The following is a 15,581-nucleotide window of genomic DNA, read 5'->3' as shown; positions in this document are numbered from 1 at the left end:
TAACGTCATAAAGACCGAAATATTATTCTGTGGTATTCTTATGTGTTAACACAACACGTTGGTCCTATTATTTTAAATATTTTATAATTCAGTACCTATAGATCGTATTATATCATGTTACAATGCATCATAAATAAAACGACGATTGCACGATACGGGTATCTGATAAACGCTATGTGTGAATATTTAGTTACTGGATCGCATAAATCCTGTTTGATTTACGGCCCGATCGATGTAATTATGTGACGTACAACGTACTTTGAGTTTTATTGATGCTGTCTTCGAAATTGATGATAAAAGTGTTCTACAATATATACTATATAATATAATAATTTTATAAATATATATATATATGCTTATGTTATTACTTATTTTGTGATAGATCATTTTTTGATGTTATTATACATATGTAGCTAAGTAGGCTAGATACCTACATGGCTACATAATATTATATTAACGATGCATCATACATTATTATATTTTTGTATTATACAGAATATAATACAATATAATATATTGAATAATAATTATCATACAGAAATATTCCATTGAACCTTAAAGGATCATAAAGATTCGAAACTGTCGTATATGAATGATATTCTTTGAAAGTCAAAGGACATTTTGTAAAAATGGTGTTTCAAAAGGTTTTACGAATTACTTGCGGGGTATGTATATTGTATGTATGTAGTTACGCGAACACAATAACGGCTGTACCGTAGGATCTCATACGGAATTCATGGAAATGTGAAGGTATTCAGATTTTTGATACCTATACATCTGAGATTATATCCCTCAAAATATGATGCTTGTCTCTTTCAGAGTACAACTAATATGAAAATACAACACATTCAATACTATGCTATATTATAGTATTTGTGTCGAGTATGTTATATGTTAAGACGAGTGATCGATCGGTAAGTAAAAATAGCTGAATGTAAAATATTTTACGTTTAAATGTATTTTAACGTGTAAATGCCATTAAAAAAAAATAAAAAAAAAATAAAAAAATATGAGTTATTATTTGTATAACAAGACTAATGAAATTGTACGTAAAAATAGCTAGAAAATAGAACCACTATAAGTTAGATATAAAAATTAATGTATATAATATATATATATATATATATCTTATTTATATCGGATAATTGAGCATCTACATGAAAAATATTTACAACGATCAACTTCACTAAAAGTTAGAAATTATTTGGTGCATTCGACATGTGGACTTTAGTACGAGAAAATACACCTATATCGGCTATATTATATCTATATAGTCTAGGTTATGAATTTGGAATTCGAAACCAGGGTGTGGTTATGAATTGAAAAACCAATTAGGCTTAATGTAGCGTAAGCGTTTCATCGTGTAGTGTATACACGCATGTGCCTGTAAATAGTGTGCTGTGTGCATGTTTATTAAAAATACAATGCACAGCTGTTGGTCGCACACGTATCTGACTAAAGTGTCCATTTCACCGGACATTGAAGTGAAATAAAAGTGATAAAATTGCTTTGCCTAACCTCAAACGCGGTCGCGTGTGATTATGTGTGTGTGTTGAAAAGTGCGTTAAATCTAAAGGGCGGTCACCGATTGGTGACTGAAGAGGTGTGAGGGAGTCACGGGAACGTCGTTACGAATGAAAAGCAGTTTTTTTTTTGTTTATGGCAGGAGGGAAACAAATAGAAATGCATTTAGATTCGGTCACACAATAGCACTGCAGTGAACCACGCCAGTCGCGGTACATCAAAAGGCACATCGATTACAAAAACGAACGTGGATGGACAATGCACCGAAAAACGTATTTCTGTAGCGACGAGTGCGAACTATAATATACGATAAGATTTTATACAAATCACACACGCGCGTGCGCTTGCCCACACGTATACGCATACATATGTATACACACCATGCATGTATGACGTATGTATAGGTACGGGCAAATAAATCCGATCGAAATCTGACAGATCAAATTTCCGGGTAAAGTTTTGACGACTATGTCGAACAATTTAATTTACGCTCCCTTCCCTACCCCGCCCCTTTCACTTATGGTATTTCACTCGCTGTCGACTGCGTGCCTCTTGAATTTTCTCTCCGTCCTCGATAGTTTAACAGTCCAATTTGTGGTCCCAACTTTTGACAGTCGCCATCATCATATACTCTTCGACCCCCGTGTCTACCCGGGGTGCGAAGTCTCCCGCTTAATGATCGCTCGTCCGCGGGCGGTTATAGCTAGAACACAAGCAAATGCATACAAAACCCTTAAAATGTGTGTCCTACGGACGGACCCACACACGTAAATTCACCCCTAACAACGATAACAGCAGTGATGGTGTGTATATAGTTTCCCTGGGGCCGCTGCCGCCATAGCCGTTTGCAAACGTCATATACAACGCACGTATTATAGGCCTCCGGCTGCAATAAATAATTATTCATTAAAACTGTTGTAACCACCGTCACTATCTATTCAAGTTGATTCATTCAATAAGAGTCTACGCTCATTATTTCGAAAAGTCTTAACCTTTAGAAAATATTATTTTTACACAGATTGCAGATAAAATCACAAAACCGTTTTTTTTTATCCCCTCTTCCTCTAAGCCCAGTTTAAGAGAATTCAAAAAAAAAATAAATGACAAATATTCAATGATAATTCGTTGGAACTATTGCAGAATGCAGAGTATTATTGTATCATAATGTTAATATTGTAGTAATATAACATGTTTTAATTATTATAAAACTATTATAGGTACGTATTACTTTACTAAATACCTACAAGTTTACGATTATCGTTGCGATGATAATAATATTCATTCTTTTTTTATTTAAGGTAATGAAAAATAAAATATTATTCGGCATTGGGCACATATAGTATTTTAATCGGGTGGGATACTTTTCGACCAAAGTGAACCTTTCTTTTTTCGGACAGTTCACTTTTCAGCCATTCTGAAATGTCTGTTTTCGGTCAGTACCTATAATATTTTGATAACCAATGAAATATTTTTCACGATTTTTTTCTATTAAACTGCCATTTTACTAATTACAATCATATAATATTATTAATTTACAATTTGTATATTGAATCAAATAAAAATTATAAAACTAAAAGTTAGGTTATCAATTTACGCAATATACTCGTATATATAAAACTATAGGGATATTTAATTGTTTTATAATAATTATAGCACATACGTTTAATAAGTTCCATTAGTGTTATTTCTTCTTTTTCATATTGGTACCTATGGTTTTTATCCTGACGATTCCGAACTTTTTCATCTTTTGGGAATTTTAGAATATTCGCATTTCATATTTTTACATGTGATTCCGTTTGAATTTCATTAATTATATTCAACTAATATATAATTGGAGGGGAGTCTTTGTAAAAACATTGATAAAAATAAGAATAATAAGACTCGCATACATTTGTGGCTCTAGTTAAGTCAGAACAGCTAGATGCCCAAATAGTAGGAGGAAATACGCTATCTTCACTAATATAAGTGTCTGTTATTAATAAATTGGCAGTTTAATAGAAAAAAACGTGAAAAATATTTCATTGGTAACCAAAATAGTGTACTGCCCGAAAACGGACATTTTAGAATGGCCGAAAAGGGAAAGGTTCATTTTGGCCGAAAACGGTGCCGTCCTTTTAATCAAGTTTAAACAGCAGTTATGCTCGATATTTAAATTTCACATTTTATTCTAGGTGCTTTCAGGCTATTCTAAGTAGTTAAATGTAAAAATATATTCTTGTTAATCCTTTATTAAAATTGTGCAAGGAATTATTGTAACGATTTATGAGGCTGAGAAAATAAATTCATGGACAAAATAATACTCATATTATACTTATATAGCTATAAATATAATTTAGTCAATAATAATTTAAACAGTATTACAAAATAATTAATCTCAAATGTGCAAATATTCGTAGCTGATTAATAATTTATTCGAAAAATATATTTAAAAATAGAGGACGCTACACCCGTATGCGTTATTTTTTCTGTTGTACAAAATATGTAAAACATAGCAGATTTACGTTCAGTAGCACCAATTTTGTGTTTTTAGTTTAAATATTAGAGTGAGTTAGCCAATGATAAAATTTAAATATAAGAACAATTATTTGCAATTTCTCATTGATTATTTTATATTGTTTCAATTTTTAAGCAAGTTATGAGCATATTTATGTTTTGATATCTTTCATACTTATAACTCACTTAAAATTAAAATATCGTAAAAAATCAACAAGAGATCACAAATAATGTTCTTACTTTAAGTTTTATTATAGATTAATTTACTTTAATCTCTTATATTAAAGCTAAGAACACATAATTGTTTCTATTTAACGCAAATTTAGTATAATGTACGTTTATAAGACAGAAAAAACATAATAGGCAGGTGTGGTGTCTTCTTATAAGTTTCATAAGAAAACAATTGATATTCATTTAAAAATAATATTCAAGAAGCATACGTGAATTAAATGATTAAAGATTAAACATAATGTAACTCGTCGGTAGCGTTATTTTTGAGATCAATTTTCTTTACGTGATGTGTTCCGGAAGTAATTTAGCACTTTTAAATGTACATGCAGGTCTATTAGGAATTAGAATTACACATTTTGTTTCTCTAATTTTCGCTTGGAAATACGTTTTTATGAGTCCGAGAAGAAGCAAGCTTGATTTTATTTTTTTATTTAGCTGCTATGGCGAAATTTGATGGAAATTTGTTTACAACAATTTCATTTGCTACGTTTTGCACATTGCTTACGTTTTAAAAACAGTTTCAGACTTTTACGAGTCAAGCAGTTTTACGAGTGTATATACTTCGCCGTTCTCTGGAAAACTTTTTAATTACATTTAACATAAAGAAGTATGGTCGCATATAATATATGCGTATGTATGTATATATATATTTATCCTCAGTCCACACATACACTTATAAATGGGATCTAGTCGAAAAACAATGGCGCCACCGGCAGCAGGCACAAGGTTGTGGCGGATGTCATTTTTTATTTTTTACAGTATTGTTCTATTTACCGATGCACATAACACGAAAGTACGAAACATTATAAGGTGTTTTTGTTTGAATGAAAAATATATGCCTGAGGTATTCGTTTTAATGGGCATTTCACAGAACAAACCTCGTATATAGAACTATAGAAGCTCTACTATTCTCTATAGAATAAATTAAAACGAAATATATGATGGGCCAGAAACACTGTTTCGTCTGCACCTGCCTTACTGTAATCTTTGATAACACAGCTGTGGTGAACAACCGATTTTGATCATATCACGATTATGTTATACACTTATACCGAAAAAGGTATCGAGCATCTATCACATCCAAAAATGAATATCGAATGAGTTAGTTTTGGGAAATATAATTACTCGCAATCCGTAATAGTATTATTACGTATATGTCCATACGAGCGTAAATAATTTAATAAGTCACATGTTTGTTAATATTATTATAACAAGCTAACATGTCTATAACATAACGATTCATATCTATTATACGTATAAAAATATGTTCTCTCCATCAGATGAGAAAATGATTTCTGACGCTTTCTGTCGTAATTGTATGCTATCTATATAATATGGTAGTATTTTTTTACTATCCTAGTAAACAAACTACGAACTCTTTACGAAGATATTTCCTATTAAAAAAATGTAATAAACCGTAAATCCCACAAACACACTAGCAGCAAATGACGGCCAAGAGCAAGGAAGGGGGTTGGTTTCCGGTGTTGATGGACTGCAGGTGAGTTACCTCCCCCAAAAGTATCATATAACTAAAGTTATTTACTCGAGTGTCAATCGTAACTGCGTGTATTAACACCACCTTTGACTTTACTCAAAACATCGGTGGACCCGACTGGACCATGCAATCGTTACGAGCGCCAAAAATGTGTATATTTTCTTGCAAAGAAATCGTATATTATTATTATACAGTATACATCTAGTGGTTTGAGGACGTGAGGCGGCGACGTGTATGTATATTGTGTGTACCTATGCGACGACCGTCCGTGCGGACGGCTGACATTTCCGGTGGGCGTTGAACCCGACGAAAATGTATTGTGCTCGTTTGTAATTTCGTCGTGCTCTTTAGTTTGCGATGTTTATTTACGAGAAAAATTCGCTGAACACACACACACACACACACACACACACACACACACACACACACACACACACACACACATACTTGTGTGCGCTTAAAAGTTGTCGATCGGACTTTTCCTTTCATACCAAATATTATTCACATCGATGAGTTTCATTTCTTTTGAAAGTCACTGCAGTAGCATCTGAATTGTTGTTAAAATCATGAAATAAAATATTAACTATTATCTGTAATAACGCTGTAAATATATATTATATTATACATACATAAGCCTCGGTAATGATTACTAAAATATGTCACGTGTTGATATATATATATATATAAAGTCCTCATGACCAAAATAGGTAATATAACTAATAACTATACACGAAACACACATAAATTTAAAATTGTAAAATTAAAATTTGAGAATATCTATGTGAACATCGGAGTATAACGTATTATACGCTACGCGCCTCAATTTGACTTTTAACTTCTCCATATAATCAGGATAATAAGTAAAACAGTATATAAGTACGCATTACCTTTGATTTACAATACTTGTTGTTCTGTTTTTAAAAGAAAGTTTCGTTTTAATTCCATTATCTCTGTGATTACATTTAAAAGAAAAATCTTGTATAAGAATGGTGTATACAAGTGATAGCAATAGTGACTATCGTTTTTCTCTCTCTGAATTATTTTCCTATATAGTTTAAGCTGAATGGTAAGACATTTTGAGTTGTATATGTTTGCGTTTTAGTTTTCGAATAATAGTTTTTCTATATAGTAAAAATTTAAAAATGTACACAGCATATAATGTATAGATAGTATACGTTTCGAGAAAATCGATTTTTTCATAATTACGTGCACGATTATATCGTTATAACGGTAGACACACGGTACTCTGTAACCGGTGTTTAAATAAATACTGTGTTTCTCTTAATTGCGACTATTCTTTTTAATTTCTATCAATTCTGAAATGTACATAATATGAATAAAACACCCATGCCACTAATATAGTTAATGATATTTTTAATTTATTCCAACTATTAGGTACTTATATAATATATACACGTCACGTCTTAACCTCAACAGTTGTTATCGAGAAATGTTTATTTTATCTAATAATTAATTATTAATTACTCTTCATTGTAGATATTAATTATTTATTTACTCGAAAACCCATAACAAATAATTATTAATGCAAATGCTTCGCAAACAACTGCATTTCGATTGTACCGAACTGTAAGATTGTATAGATAAAGTATTACTGTATCCATTTATCCTCAACAAATCTCGACAGTTTATACAAGGTTTAGATTAATTTCGGTAATATTTTATTTTCGTAAGCATATACACATCACTTTTTTGTACCCAAATCATGAATGCAAATGCACCTGTTAACTCTGATGTTTTTAACATTTACTATTTTTTTTTTTTTTTTTTTTTTTTTTTAAATTCTAAGTGTTGTCTAATACTAAATACTTTGCTTCGCCGTATTGTCAATTCTATTCCATTTAGTTCTTTTATGTGAAAAACGTTTGAACTGTATGTCCCATTCATCTATATATTATGAACATCTTCAAAAGAGTAAGAGGGTTTTGATCAAATCCTGTTTCATTGTTGCATTATCCATCAATACATCAAACATTTTACCGACTTTCATATCGTCCAACAAATCATAACCATTATACATACACATACTCACATATACAATATACTGTATTCAATATTTCAATGTACACATAACAATAGGTTCAATGTGTATTGCGATTTTTAACCCTTTTTCACTTTAAATATTATTCGAAAAGATTGAAGAAATATGAACACTATATTATTATGGATGTATTCACTCGCATAGTATTTTATGTAACATAGAATTTTTATTTTACCACAACATATAAAAATTAAAAACTACTGTAGAAAAATAAATTATTTATTTATTAACACATTCAATTTCAAATTTTGTATAATTATTTTATAAATAAAACCTCTATAAAATAATTTATCAATAAATATAAGTTCAACATTAAAATCAAATCAGTTATTTCACACATGGTATTTTACAAGCATTTAGGTTAAAAATAAAAATGCATTTTTAACTTTAAATGTTTTCAATTAAATATTGATACAATAAGCATAAAAAAAAACATAACTCACGATAGAACTTAGTATGTTGTATATAACTTACAGTATATATATTGTTATTTAAAAAGAAATGAGCTTAAGTGTCATTTATATAATTAATATAAAATGTTTGTTTTTTAGACTTTTGCTATTGTTAGATTAAATTATATTTTATTTATGTAAAAATTATTAAAAGTTTTAATTATATTTTTATTTAACTTCCGGTATAATTGAATTGTTAAAGAAAAATATAAAATATAAATGATATAACCAAAAATGGCTTAAGAATAGTATAATATTATACTAAAATGGTTATAAACATATTATAAAGTATATTTATACCTATGTATCCTTTAGGTTAAGTCTCTAAATATACTTGTAATACACTTATGGATATTAAAAAAAGAATACATTCATTTTACTTTTAGATAAGGTAAAAACAATTTTGGGGTTATTAAAAGCAGTGTTTGTATGCTATAGTAACTATTTTTTATAACAAGTTTTCAAAAGTATTCAATTCGTATCCGTTATTGTCACATACTCAATAATAAATTCAATATTTTTAACGTTATAGGCTAGATATTATTTAGTTTAATGTCATAAATTATTTATTTTAATGAATGCGATTATGTTCACAAATATAGTTATGAATTATAGATCAAAGTATACAAAAGTAAGTGGATCGAAGAGAACATTTATTTTGTAGATATTGCACTACATAATATATTTTTTTAATTCAAAAGAAATGTCACACACATACTTCCTATTTTAGAGTTCAAATATTTTTTTAATGTCTTAACTGACTTACCGTTTATTATATTTATATTGATAACCATTATAGTACATTTGATATTTTTTTACCTAAAACTATAGTAATAATACCATTATTTTTAAGACGATTTAATCAAACTTAAAATACTTTATCTTACGCAAATATTTGTGGTAAGAACTTCGAGTGTTTACAGAATGTGCTGTTTCATAGATCCTCGTTTGTTTATTGTTTTCAATCACCAAAAATTGTTCACGTGAATACTTCACGCACTGTATTTATCCGGTTCACAATAGTATTTGGGGTATCTTGGGGACACACACACACACACACACACACACACACACACACACACATACTTGTGTGCGCTTAAAAGTTGTCGATCGGACTTTTCCTTTCATACCAAATATTATTCACATCGATGAGTTTCATTTCTTTTGAAAGTCACTGCAGTAGCATCTGAATTGTTGTTAAAATCATGAAATAAAATATTAACTATTATCTGTAATAACGCTGTAAATATATATTATATTATACATACATAAGCCTCGGTAATGGTTGCTAAAATATGTCACGTGTTGATATATATATATATATATAAAGTCCTCATGAGTAATATAACTAATAACTATACATGAAACACACATAAATTTAAAATTGTAAAATTAAAATTTGAGAATATCTATGTGAACATCGGAGTATAACGTATTATACGCTACGCGCCTCAATTTGACTTTTAACTTCTCCATATAATCAGGATAATAAGTAAAACAGTATATAAGTACGCATTACCTTTGATTTACAATACTTGTTGTTCTGTTTTTAAAAGAAAGTTTCGTTTTAATTCCATTATCTCTGTGATTACATTTAAAAGAAAAAATCTTGTATAAGAATGGTGTATACAAGTGATAGCAATAGTGACTATCGTTTTTCTCTCTCTGAATTATTTTCCTATATAGTTTAAGCTGAATGGTAAGACATTTTGAGTTGTATATGTTTGCGTTTTAGTTTTCGAATAATAGTTTTTCTATATAGTAAAAATTTAAAAATGTACACAGCATATAATGTATAGATAGTATACGTTTCGAGAAAATCGATTTTTTTCATAATTACGTGCACGATTATATCGTTATAACGGTAGACACACGGTACTCTGTAACCGGTGTTTAAATAAATACTGTGTTTCTCTTAATTGCGACTATTCTTTTTAATTTCTATCAATTCTGAAATGTACATAATATGAATAAAACACCCATGCCACTAATATAGTTAATGATATTTTTAATTTATTCCAACTATTAGGTACTTATATAATATATACACGTCACGTCTTAACCTCAACAGTTGTTATCGAGAAATGTTTATTTTATCTAATAATTAATTATTAATTACTCTTCATTGTAGATATTAATTATTTATTTACTCGAAAACCCATAACAAATAATTATTAATGCAAATGCTTCGCAAACAACTGCATTTCGATTTTACCGAACTGTAAGATTGTATAGATAAAGTATTACTGTATCCATTTATCCTCAACAAATCTCGACAGTTTATACAAGGTTTAGATTAATTTCGGTAATATTTTATTTTCGTAAGCATATACACATCACTTTTTTGTACCCAAATCATGAATGCAAATGCACCTGTTAACTCTGATGTTTTTAACATTTACTATTTTTTTTTTTTTTTTTTTTTTTTTTTTAAATTCTAAGTGTTGTCTAATACTAAATACTTTGCTTCGCCGTATTGTCAATTCCATTCCATTTAGTTCTTTTATGTGAAAAACGTTTGAACTGTATGTCCCATTCATCTATATATTATGAACATCTTCAAAAGAGTAAGAGGGTTTTGATCAAATCCTGTTTCATTGTTGCATTATCCATCAATACATCAAACATTTTACCGACTTTCATATCGTCCAACAAATCATAACCATTATACATACACATACTCACATATACAATATACTGTATTCAATATTTCAATGTACACATAACAATAGGTTCAATGTGTATTGCGATTTTTAACCCTTTTTCACTTTAAATATTATTCGAAAAGATTGAAAAAATATGAACACTATATTATTATGGATGTACTCACTCGCATAGTATTTTATGTAACATAGAATTTTTATTTTACCACAACATATAAAAATTAAAAACTACTGTAGAAAAATAAATTATTTATTTATTAACACATTCAATTTCAAATTTTGTATAATTATTTTATAAATAAAACCTCTATAAAATAATTTATCAATAAATATAAGTTCAACATTAAAATCAAATCAGTTATTTCACACATGGTATTTTACAAGCATTTAGGTTAAAAATAAAAATGCATTTTTAACTTTAAATGTTTTCAATTAAATATTGATACAATAAGCATAAAAAAAAACATAACTCACGATAGAACTTGGTAATATTTATTATAACTTACAGTATATTATTTATTTAAAAAAAAATTAAGAAATGAGCTTAAGTGTCATTTATATAATTAATATAAAATGTTTGTTTTTTAGACTTTTGCTATTGTTAGATTAAATTATATTTTATTTATGTAAAAATTATTAAAAGTTTTAATTATATTTTTATTTAACTTCCGGTATAATTGAATTGTTAAAGAAAAATATAAAATATAAATGATATAACCAAAAATGGCTTAAGAATAGTATAATATTATACTAAAATGGTTATAAACATATTATAAAGTATATTTATACCTATGTATCCTTTAGGTTAAGTCTCTAAATATACTTGTAATACACTTATGGATATTAAAAAAAGAATACATTCATTTTGCTTTTAGATAAGGTAAAAACAATTTTGGGGTTATTAAAAGCAGTGTTTGTATGCTATAGTAACTATTTTTTATAACAAGTTTTCAAAAGTATTCAATTCGTATCCGTTATTGTCACATACTCAATAATAAATTCAATATTTTTAACGTTATAGGCTAGATATTATTTAGTTTAATGTCATAAATTATTTATTTTAATGAATGCGATTATGTTCACAAATATAGTTATGAATTATAGATCAAAGTATACAAAAGTAAGTGGATCGAAGAGAACATTTATTTTGTAGATATTGCACTACATAATATATTTTTTTAATTCAAAAGAAATGTCACACACATACTTCCTATTTTAGAGTTCAAATATTTTTTTAATGTCTTAACTGACTTACCGTTTATTATATTTATATTGATAACCATTATAGTACATTTGATATTTTTTTTACCTAAAACTATAGTAATAATACCATTATTTTTAAGACGATTTAATCAAACTTAAAATACTTTATCTTACGCAAATATTTGTGGTAAGAACTTCGAGTGTTTACAGAATGTGCTGTTTCATAGATCCTCGTTTGTTTATTGTTTTCAATCACCAAAAATTGTTCACGTGAATACTTCACGCACTGTATTTATCCGGTTCACAATAGTATTTGGGGTATCTTGGGGGGTCATCATTATACTATAATTTCTATTGTCGGAATTTTAAGAGTATTCCGGCTCTTTATTATAATAAATTATTGGTGTTCTCCGTTTTCATCAATACAAGTATGGTTGAAATACGACCGAAAACTCTATTGTTTTATTGAATGCATGCAACATAAATGTGTAGAACGCCTGAAAACGAGTTGACTTGAAAAAAACAATAAATGAAAGCCTACGAAAAATTGCAAACAACGAAAGGGTGTAAATTTATTTTAAAAGTCCTAAATAATAATGAACGTTCTCACAATACATTAATTTTTTCATTTATATTGTCAAATTAGAAAAATAGTTATGAAGATTTTCTTCTGGATATATATAAATATATTATGCACGTGAATATGACTAATGTGTTCTGACATAACAATAATAAATTTCAATAACTGAACAAGTACTTAAATAGGGTGACTTTATTTGAAAAAAGTAAATAACGACATTACAATATGTTCACCCTTTCGTTTCATCAATAATGATACGCAGTGCTTTGATTTTCTTCACTAGTATATATATATATATATATATATATATTCACAAATATAAATTAATAATTTTGCCTTTTTAGTAAAAAAAAAATAATTTTGTGACTGAATAATATTATTAAATATCAATATACAGTATAGATCACTAAAATATCTGTAAGCGCGTTCGAACAATTCCAAATAAAAAGTAACCACGTCACTCTGATGGTTTATATTAATTGTATAATATAAATCTTTTAGATTTAAAACATATAAACGGCACAAAAGTAACTAAAATACGTAATTGTCACAAAAAAAAAAAAAAAAATCATAAAAATATAAGTTGCGCATATTATACGTAAATGTTTATTTTTTGTTTGATAGGAAATTGAAATTACAGTGTCGAATGTTCAGACATTTGTACAAAATCATGTAATATAATTACTCATACTTTTTATATACGAATATTAAAAATCGGTTCAAACATTTTTCAAATATTGAAAATTGAAGTTGGTGACTGGTGATGCATGCTAGTTTTTCACATGCTCATTATGATATTATACTTTTCAAAAACGCGTAAAAAAAACTCAGATCATATAATATACGTAAAACTATTATGAAAGTACAAAACTTTATTTTTCAACGAAAAATATAAAAACATCTGGTTTAAATTTTTAAGAGGTAAACAACTAGTCTACAAATCCTGATATTGATTGTATAAAATACAGTAATTACAGTAAATTTTAAAGTCTTTACTGTCGATTGGATAAAAATATAACATATACACTAATATACACATGCACGGCATATTTACCATATGTTTGAGCAGAAGCTGTCAATAGAGTGTTCATAAATCGGTAATAAATAAAATTCACATGTATAGTATTAAAGTTTTGTTTCAATACCTAAGTAGGAAATTAGACAGAAAATTAATAAATTAGAAAGATTGACCTCTGTTACCACCAAATTAATTTAGCATATCAACAACTAGCAATATTTACTGCAAAAATATAACATAAAATAGAACAATATTGAATAGTTTTATATTATTTATAAATTTAAAAAATATTACAAATATTATGATACATGTAATTAGTCGATATTAGACACTATAGTTTACTACAAGTAAATACTCAATTGTAGTCATTAGTAATATTTATATTTCTATAACAGAGGTATAATAGGATATATTTTAATTTATAATTTATATTTTTTTCCAAGTCGAATATAAGCGATTATTTACTTAGTAAAAAAATTAAGTAGAATTTATTTTATATACTAAAACATGATGTTTATCGTATATATAATCTTGTACACTTAAATAAATGTTCACAGAGTTTCTTAACTAAGGGGGTCATTTTAGAAAACAATTTTGGCTTAACTCTATAAAAAATATCTCCAATTATTGTTTTATACTTTTGAAAAAAAAATGTTTGTAGTATATCAGATAAGGTTAGTTGCGGGAAAGGGTGATTTTCCTGTGAGTTCATAAATTTTACTGTACGCATCGCCAATACGATATGGGTCGCATAGTATACTTACTTCTATTGTTGACAATTCGTTTGTCTACGCTCGATTTTGTTATTTTTAATATGGTTTCAACAATTCAATACATGAAACTGTAAAAATATTGTTTTGTATTTGTTTCATGTACGTGGTTTTCTTTCGCGCATATTTAACACATAATAATATAGAGATAACGAGATCAAGACTATTTTCTAAAAACGGAGCAAAAAGCTTTTTGCTTCAAGTTTGTCGGGCATACGATGTTCAAAAACGTTAAAAATGAGACGTATAGTCACACTAGTTTATTCTGACTGCGCCGTGTACACAGTTATGCACATTTACTCGAAAAGCTACTAAATGTAAATGTGTATTGTATGTTTAATGTGGTTATGCGTACCTACATTGAGCTACCGTATTGTTCGTAAAAATAATGATATAATACAACGTATTTGACGTATTGTTGTTGAATTATATTACGTTATGTATAGAAAAAGAAAAAATAACACATCCACCCGTCAAAAATACCCCCCCCCCCCCCATCACCCACTACGGCGGGCGTGGAGCTAACGGTCACACGCACACACGCATGTTATCACAGACGCGAATCATTATTATTATTATTATTAATAGGTACTATTATTATCATCATCGTCATCATTATTAACTATATGTATATACGCCGTTGCTGTACTTATTACAAACCCTGCACCGGCCGGAGAACCCACATCATAATATATACCTATATTATCACGGCAGCCGCGGCGGCGGGAACAACGGCCAACAGCATCCGTCGCCTATGTCTAATTTACGATATTATATATACTTCGCTATTCACTCACTCGCTTTTACAGTATTATATATTATTTACTTTGCTATTCACTCACTCGCTCATATCACCTGGAACACCGCATGTACACAGCTGTATACAGCCACACCGTGTGTGTTTGTGTGCGTGTGCGCGTGTGTATGACCGATAGGATGAGCGGAACCGGGGAGGGCTAAGGCGTATTATTATTTTCGGGTGTGTGTGCGCGCGTTGATAATGCCAGAGCCTCGTCGACGACTGCCACCCCATGGGCGATTATGAATAGAAAACGACCGGGGAAAAAAAAAACTCGAACCCCTTTAGTTCTCT

Source organism: Melanaphis sacchari, unplaced genomic scaffold (assembly GCF_002803265.2).
Source record: "Melanaphis sacchari strain LSU unplaced genomic scaffold, SCAv2.0 Contig50_pilon_pilon, whole genome shotgun sequence".
Lineage (NCBI taxonomy): Eukaryota > Metazoa > Arthropoda > Insecta > Hemiptera > Aphididae > Melanaphis > Melanaphis sacchari.
The sequence above is the reverse complement of the archived record's forward strand: the minus strand, read 5'-3'. Positions refer to the sequence as shown.